This window comes from Mobula birostris, chromosome 30 (genome assembly GCF_030028105.1).
Source record: "Mobula birostris isolate sMobBir1 chromosome 30, sMobBir1.hap1, whole genome shotgun sequence".
NCBI lineage: Eukaryota > Metazoa > Chordata > Chondrichthyes > Myliobatiformes > Myliobatidae > Mobula > Mobula birostris.
In genome coordinates, this window is record NC_092399.1 from 16,265,366 (window position 1) to 16,274,968 (window position 9,603).

Genomic DNA, 9,603 nt, shown 5'->3' on the forward strand with positions numbered 1-9,603 from the left:
ATTCTATTCTGTATACGCGTGCATTCAAATATAACACCTTCAGTCCTGTACCCGTCACTCTTTTTGATTTTGTCCCCCTTTTTACACCGAAACTCATCCACCAACCACAATTTTGCCCTCTCATCTGCCTGTCCTTCCTGACAGTCTCACACACCGCCGCTACTTGTAAACCAACAGGCCAATCACTCTGGTTCCCGTACCCTTGCCAAGTTTGTTTAAATCCTCCCCAGCAGCTCTACCAATCCTGCCTGCAAGGATGTTGGTCCCCTTCGGGTTCAGGTGTAACCCATCCCCTTTTGTACGGGTCATACCCTCCCCAGAAGAGATCCCAGTTCTCCAGACACCTGAAGCTATGCCCCCTGCACCAGTTTCTCAGCCACAAATTCATCTGCCAAATCATCCTATTCTTACCCCCACTGGCCTTGTGGCAAAGGCAGCAATCTGGAGTTTGCTAACCTGCAGGTTCTGCTTTACAGCTTTCTACCTAGCTACCTAAATTCTCTGTTCGCTTTTCCTACCTATGTCTTTGGTGCTAATACGTATGTACCAAGTCCACTGCTCTCCCTCCACCCTTAAGAATGTCATGGATCCGATCCGAGAAATCCCTGACCCCAGCGCCTAGGAGGCAACATACTATCTGGGTGTCTCTATCATGTCCACAGAATCCCTTGTCTTCTCCTCTAACTATGGAATCCCCTGTCATTACTGCAGTCCTCTTCTTCCCCCTTCCCTTCTGAGCTACAGCACCAGACGCAGTGCCAGAGACCCGGTTGCTGTAGCTCCCCCTCTGGTAGGTTGCCCCCTCAACAGTATCTAAAACAGTATGTTTATTATTGCAGGGAATGGTCACGGAGGTACTCTGTACTGGCTGCCCATTTCCTTTACAATGAGATCTAGGTGTCCTCATTCACCAGTCACTGAAAGTAAGCATGCAGGTACAGCAGGCAGTGAAGAAAGCTAATGGTATGCTGGCCTTCATAACAAGAGGAGTTGAGTATAGGAGCAAAGAGGTCCTTCTGTAGTTGTGCAGAGCCCTGGTGAGACCACACCTGGAGTACTGTGTGCAGTTTTGGTCTCCAAATTTGAGGAAGGACACTCTAGCTATTGAGGGAGTACAGCGTAGGTTCACAAGGTTAATTCCCGGGATGGCGGGACTGTCATATGTTGAAAGATTGGAGCGACTGGACTTGTATACACTGGAATTTAGAAGGCTGAGAGGGGATCTTATTGAAACATATAAGATTATTAAGGGATTGGACACGCTACAGGCAGGAAACATAGTCATAGTCATAGTCATAGTCGTACTTTATTGATTCCGGGCGAAATTGCTTTTCGTTACAGTTGCACCATAAATAATAAATAGTAATAGAAATAGTAATAGTAATATTACTATTAGTAAATAGTAAATAGTAATAGTCATAGAAATAATAACTAGTAATAGAATAGTAATAGAAAATAGTAATAAGTAGTTAAATAGTAATATGTAAATTATGCCAGTAAATTATGACATAAGTCCAGGACCAGCCTATTGGCTCATGTTCCTGATGCTGGGTGAGTCCAGAACCAGAGGCCACAGTTTAAGAATAAGGAGTAGGCCATTTAGAACGGAGTTGAGAAAAAACTTTTTCACACAGAGAGTTGTAGATCTGTGGAATGCTCTGCCTCAGAAGGCAGTGGAGGCCAATTCTCTGGATGCTTTCAAGAAAGAGTTAGATAGAGCTCTTAAAGATAGTGGAGTCAAGGGATACGGGGAGGAGGCAGGAACGGGGTACTGATTGTGGTTGATCAGCCATGAATGGCGGTGCTGGCTCGAAGGGCCAAATGGCCTACTCCTGCACCTGTTGTCTATTGTCTATTGTCTTTTTCTCTCCTGACAGTTACCCAGGTACCTGTCCCTTGCAACTTGGGGGTGACTACCTCCCTGTAGCTCCAATCTATCATCTCCTCAGTTTCCCCTGTGAGCTGAAGGTCATCGAGCTGCAGCTCCAGTTCCTTAGCACGTTCCCTGTGCAGTCGCAGCTCGGTGCACCGGGTGCAGATGTGGTTATCCGGGAGGCTGGAGGTCTCCCAGAATTCCCACATCTCACACAATGAACGCATCCCCTGGAGTCATCCTCACTGCCCGTAACTATGCACTAACAGATGAAGAATAAAGAAGAGGAAACTTGCTGGATATGTACCTCGCACGAGCCTGTTCCCACCGAAGTCTGATGAGCCAAAGCCTCCCCATTCTGACACTGGTCCACTTCAACAATGACCGCTCTACTTGCCCCACCTTATTTTTATTTGCCATTCCTAATGGGGCCTCCTGCGCCGATTCGACTGTGACTGCACTGCTGAAAAACTCAGTGAAATTTGTTGTTTTGTAGCAGCAGTACAGTGCAATACACAAAATATATATATATTAAAATCAAAATTATCTTAAGATCAAAATTAGTAAGTTGGTGTTCATGTGTTCTTTCATTCTTCATTCAGAAATCTGATGGCAGGGAGAAGAAGTAGTTCTTAAAATATTGAGTGTGTGTCTTCAGGCTGTCCTACCTCCTCCTTGATGGTAGCAATGAGAAGAGGGAATGTCCTTCTTGATGGGGTCCTTAATGTTGGATGCAACCTTTTTGAGGCATTGCCTTTTGAAGATGTTCTCGAAGTTGGGGAGACGAGTGTCCATGGTGGGGCTGGCTGAGTAAGCAACTTTCTGCAGCTTTTTCTGATCCTGTGCCGTGGCCTGTCCATACCCGATGGTGATGTATCCAGTTAGAATGTGCCCCATGATACATCCGTAGAAAGTTGCAAGAGTCAGACCAAATCTCCTCAAACTCCTAATGAAATTGAATGCTGTAATACCTTTGTAATTGCATCAATATGTTGAGCCCAGGCTAGATCTTCAGACATGTTGACACCCTTGGCGGTAATGCACCAAGAGAGCTGGATGCCAACAAGCTGGATGCCAACCGCCGTAAAACAAGATACAGGCAGACATGTTGACACCCAGGAACTGGAAACTTGCTTCCGGTCAAGATGGCGCCTGCGTACAATGCACTCACAGTCAACACCTTCTGGATAGACCAGAACATAATTTATTTCACTTCTTTTATGTCCTTTATGTCTGCTTTTCGATTTGAATGTGTTTCTGGAGCTGTGGATGCCTGGGATTTTCAGTTTGGAGACTGTTTGGGTGATCCAGTGCTTTGCTGTCTCCGAGAGGAACCTGGGAGGCAGCGAGCGTGAACCTCGTGGTGAGAAGGCTGTGGGCGCGAGCCGATGTTCGACTCCATCTTGCTGATTAAAGCTTCCATTGTTCGCTGATTAAAGCAACGGGGGAGATTGAAACATCGAGGCGAATGTGGAAGGTGAGGGCCGGCTGCCTGTCTTTTGATCGCTGGTGGGATCGCTCTGCTGCTGGAGAGTGCCCGGAGAGTGCTTTTGAGGTTTTCTGCGTCTTGGATATGGATCCGGACTATAGACTCTGGACTTTAGTCTTGTAGTTTTCTATATTCTGTGTTTTTTGCCTGATCTTTCTCAGTTTTTTTCTGTGGGGAGGGGGATTTGGGAACTGGTGATCACGTACTCATTCTTTTTTTTTCTTGGTTTCGTGGCTATCTGGAGAAGAAGAATTTCAGAGTTGTATACTTTGATAATAAAAGAACCTTTGAATCCTTGCCACTGCTGATCCCTCGAGGAGGACTGGTGTGTGTTCCCTCGAACTCCCCTTCTTGAAGTCCACAGTCAATTCCTTGGCCTAACTGACGTTGAGTGCAAGGTTGTTGTTGTGACGTCATTCAACCAGCTGATCAATTTCACTCCTGTACACCTCTCCATCACCATCTGAAGCTCTCTCAACAATAGTTGCGTCATTGGCAAATTTATAGATGGCATTGGAGCTGTCACCAACCACACAGTCGTGGGCATAGGGAGAGTAGAGCCGCGGGCTAAGCACCAGCCTTGAGGTGCACCAGTGTTGATTGTCAGCGAGGAGGTGATGTTATTTCCGATCGGCACTGTGATGAAGTCCAGTTTCAGAGGGGGGTACAGAGGCCCAGGTTTTGGAGCTTGCTGATTAGTACTGAGGGTATGATAGTGTTGAATGCTGAGCTGTCATCAATAAAAAGCAGCCTGACGTAGGCAGTGCTATTGTCCCAGTGAACCAAGACTGACTGGAGAGCCAGAGAGGTTGCATCCATTGTAGACTTATTATGGCAATAGTCACATTGCAGAGGGTTCACATCCTTGCTTAGGCAGGAGTTGATTCTGGCCATGACCAACCTCTCAGAGCATTTCAGAGAGTGTAACTGGGCGACCGCCATTGAAGGGCAGCCCATCCTGTTCTTCGTGGGCACTGGTATGATTGTCGCCCTTTTGAATTACTTGGAAACCTCCAGCTGCAGCAGTGAGAGATTGAAGATGCCCTTGAACATTCCCTCCAGTTGGTTGGCACTCTGCCAGGTATACTATGAGGGCCTGACGCCTTGCGAGGGTTCACCCTTTGGAAAGACATTCTGACGTCGGCCTCCGAGACAGAGGCTACGGGGTCAACAGATGCCGCAGGGGTTCGTATAGGGGTAGTTTTATTTCCCCTTTAAAAGTGGGTATAAAAGGCATTGAGCTCATCTGGGAGTGAAGCATCACAGGAAACTCATGATATTAGGTTTCGCCTTGTAGGAGGTAATGGCCTGCAAACCTTGCCAGAGCTGACGTGCATCCAATTCCATCTCTATCTTCAATCAAAATTGTTGTTTTCCTCTTAAAATAGCCGTCCGTAGCTCATACCTGGACTTCTTGAACAGTTCTGGATCACCAGTCTTAAATGCTACAGATCTAGCCCACAGCAGACTACAGATCTCTTGGTTCATCCATAGCTTTTGGTTTGGGTATGTCCAGTATGACCTCAAAGGTACACACTCATCCACACAGGCCTTAATGACAACTGTGGTATATTCATTCTGATTCTAAGATGAAGCCTAGAATATTGGTAGAGGCAATAATTCCCTGTTAATATTCAGGCTACAGTGCATCTGTGACTTACAATACATATTGATTTTCCATGTGGCACCCTTACACCTAGAATCTTTGAAATCATTGTGGCTCCTATTGAATTACAACCAGTTTTTCCACTCAGCTGCTAACTGCACGTCAGCAATATTTGATATCCTGCAGTTTGGTGGCAACAGGATGTGGTGGGGCATGGCATAGCACTGATAGGGGTATCCATGCTGAAGTTTATCATATTAATTTCACTAAAGTATCATGAAAGATATAAAAATAGCATTTGGCTCAAAGATTCCTGAAAGGGATTAGAAAATACACACAGTTATAGCTATATGCACAACTTATCTCAATTTATATTTGCTTTTGTTTGTCAGCAGAAGGTTTCATGCGGGTTAGTAGGTTCATTGATCACATGGTTGTCATTGTGCAGTGTGAGTTTGTGAGCTGGAAGAACTTGTTACCATAGTGTATCTCCAGATATGACAAATAACTTCAGCCAATAGTTTCTCATGAGAAACAACATTGAATGCCTTCTGACAATCTATTTAACTTGAGTCGATCGGTGAATCCCTGTCTATTAGTAGGTTATTTTTGAAAATCTTGAAGTAATAATTATCTTTCGACACAAAGTATCAAGGTGCATGAGGGAAACAGTCAGGGCAGACGATCAGATGTGCTTGGTTGAACAATGGCAGAGGCTATGTGGACCACTACTCATCAAGTCATAGAGAAGTACAGGCCCTTTGGCCTACCTACTCTGTGCTGAAGCATTTAAACTGCCTACTCCCATTGACCTGCACTGGAACCACAGCCCTCCATACCCTTACCATCCACTTATCTATCCAAACTTCTCTTAAATGTTGAAATTGAGCTTGCATGCACCACTTGCGCTGGCACTCTCACGACCCTCTGAGTGAAGAAATTTCCCCTCACGTTCCCCTTAAACTTTTCACCTTTCACCCTTAACCCCTGACCTCCAGTTATAGTCCCACCCAACCTCAGTGGAAAAAAGCCTGCTTGCATTTACCCTGTCTATACCCCTTATAATTTTTTATACCTGTATCAAATCTCCTCTCAATCTTCTACATTCAAAGGAATAAAGTCCTAGCCTATTCAATCTTTGCTTGTCACCCAGGTCTTCTAGACCTGGCAACATCCTTGTAAATTTTCTCTCAACCTTATTTACATCTTACTGCATTTTACTCCTATTACTGCCATAGTTTGCTTTCAACTCATATACTCAGTGAGCACTTTATCGGGGACACATACTCGTTAATAGAAATACCTAATCAATCAATCTTATGGCAGTAACTCAAAGCATAAAAGCTTGCAGACACGGTCAAGGCATTCAGTTATTCAGACCAAACATCAGAATTTGGAAGGAATATGATCTAAGTGACTTTGACCATGGAATGATTGTTGGTGCCAGATGGGGTGGTTTGAGTATCTCAAAAACAGCTGATCTCCTGGGATTTTTACACACAACAATCTCCAGAGTTTGCAGAGAATGGTGCAAAAAACAAAAAAAATCCAGTGAACAGTGGTTCTGTGGGCGAAAACACTTCCTTAATCAGCGAGGTCAGAGGAGAATGGTCATACTGGTTCACGCTGACAGGCATAAAAGAACCATGCATTACAACATCAGTGTACAGAAGAGCATCTCTGAATGCGCAACATGTCGAACCTTGAATTGGATGTTCTGCAGCAGCAGAAGGCTACATCAGGTTCCACCCCTGTACCTGATCAAGTGGCCACAGAGTGCATTTCTTAACTTGTTGTAAGTTTTAATGTTAAGCATTAATCCTTTCCACATTTAACTGATAGTTTAATTACATAGTTACTCTTTGGTGCACAGTACTTTCTGCTCTAAGAGGAAAAACAAGGCAAATTTAATTACCCATCCGACTCTCAGTCTAAGCTGCCTGTCTGAGGCCAGGACCCTCACAAGCTTGAGGCAAAGCAACTCATCGATGTGAGGCAGTCTTCTGGACTCAATAACAAATTCTTCAGTTTTACTCTTCCCTTCCCTTCTATCTGTATCAGAACTGGCCTGTTCTGACTGACATCATTCCGGCTGATATATTTTGCTTTTCACTTAACATTCAAAGTTCAAGGTAAATTTATGATCAAAGTACATATATGTTTCTATATACTACCTTGAGGTTCATTTTCTTGTGGGCATTTGCAGGGAAAAAAAATGAAATACAACAGAATTTTACAGAAAAAAAACTATATGTAAACAGATAAAGATTGTCAAACTCCAACATGTGAAAGAAGACAAACTACGAATAAAATAATACTTGGAACATTAGTTAAAAAGAGGTAATTTGCACTGTGGTTGAATGCCCAAGTAGATATACTTTATATTTTATACTTTATTGTCGCCAAACAATTGATACTAGAACATACAATCATCACAGCGATATTTGATTCTGCGCTTCATGCTCCCTGGAGTACAAATCGATAGTAAATATTAAAAATTGAAATTATAAATCATAAATAGAAAATAGAAAATGGAAAGTAAGGTAGTGTGAAAAAACCGAGAGGCAGGTCCAGATATTTGGAGGGTATGGCCCAGATTCGGTTCAGGATACATTCAGCAGTCTTTTATTGATTCGTTTATGGTTATTATATAACTTTTACTGTTCAGTGGAGGGGGTAGATGCTTTTTTGCTGGTGGGGGAGGGGGGTCATCGCTTTGCTGCTGCTTATTGCGTGGGAGAGGGGAGTTGAGGGGTCTTTGCGGTTCTAGCATTTAATTGTCATTCCTGCTATGGGGTACCACTCCATTTTTGTGGATGTTTGCGAAGAAAAAGAATTTCAGGATGTATATTGTATTCATTTCTCTGACATTAAATGCACCTATTGAACCCATTTCTGTTTTTGCACTGTTTTTAATCTATTTATTATACATATCCATACTTTGCACAATCTATCTATGTATGTATGTATTAATTTACTTATCTATTCTGTATTATTATGCATTGCATTGTACTGCTGCTGCTAAGTTAACAAATTTCATGACACATACTGGTGATAATAAACCTGATTCAGCTTCTGATTTTCTGATTCTTTAGATTGATTTGAGTATGACCACAGGAAAATGAATCTGAGGGTTGTATATGTACTTGGATAATAAAATTTACTTTGAACTTTGGAAGTGAGTCTGGAGGTTGTAGAACCAGTTCCAGGAGGTGGTGAGTGATGTTACACACGCCAGTTCAGGAACCTGATGGTTTTAGGGTAACAACTGTCGCTGAACTTGGAAGTAAGAGAAGTAACACACACAAAGTGCTGGAGGAACTCAGCAGATCCAGCAGGATCTATGGGAAAGAGTAAACAGTCGATGTTTCAGGACTGAGAAGGAAGCGGGGAAGATGCCTGAATAAAAGAGGTGGAGGCAGGGGAAAGAGGCTTGGCTGGAAGGTGATGGGTGAAGACAGGTGGGAGGGAAAGGTGAAAGGCTGGAGAAGAAAGAATCTAATAGGAGAGGAGAGTGGACCATAGGAGAACGGGAAGGAGGAGGGGACACAGGGGTAAGTAATAGGCAGGTGAGAAGAAGTGGAAGGTTAGAGTTTTTATTCAGGGATCTTACCCCTTCTTTCTGGGAAGGGTCTTGGCCCAAAGCGTCAGCTATTTTCTCATTTCCATAGATGTTGCCTGACTTGCTGAGTTCCTCCAGCATTTTGTGGGTGTTGCTTTGGATTTCCAGCATCTGCAGGCTTCCTCGTTTTGGTAGTATAAAATTGAAGGCTTCTGCACCCCCTACCCTATGGTAGTGACGAGAAGAGTGCAAGGCCTGGATTCCGATTCAGGTTCATTTATTTATCACATGTACATTAAAACATACAGTGAAATGTGTTGTTTGTGTTAACGACCTCCCTAAAGATGTGCTGGGGACAGCCGGTAAGTGTTGCTACACATTCAGGCGCCAACATATCATGCCTAAAATGCTTGGCAGAACAATATGGAGCGCGACAGATCAGAACACAACAAGCAACAAAACAACAACTATGAAACAAGGCCCCTTCCTCCCTCTCACCCACCCGTCTGCACAAACCCAGGGCAGGCCTCCAGGCCTCCAGTGGAATCATGCAGACATCGGACCTCTGACTTACCCAGTAAACTTCAGATGCGTAAACCCAGGGCTTTATCCATCGGGCCTCAAAGTCCGGACTTCCAATCAATCTTCAGGCTCTGAACTTTGGATCTGAACCCAGGACTAGCCAGTGAAGAGACCCTGAGTTCCAGGCCTCAGGCTCTGGACTCACTCATGATGGGGCCCTGAAATCCAGGCTACGAACTCCAGGCTCACTGATCTGCGTGCCTAGAGGAGGCACGTCCCTCATCCTGGGGCAATGAACCAATAATATCCACATAAAAGGGTAAATAGCATTTGGGTTGCTTCTGCGGAAGGGGCTACAAGGCACCTGCTGCTTGGAGCAGGGGCTCTTTGATGATGGATGCTGTTTTGTTATGGCAATGCTCCATCTAGTATTTAATTTAGCATAGTCTGGTCAGCTGGGCACATGCTATAGCATTGCTATTAATAACACATTACAAAGACCATGAAGAATAATATGCTTCTAATTGCTACTCCACTACTGTACTGTGCAA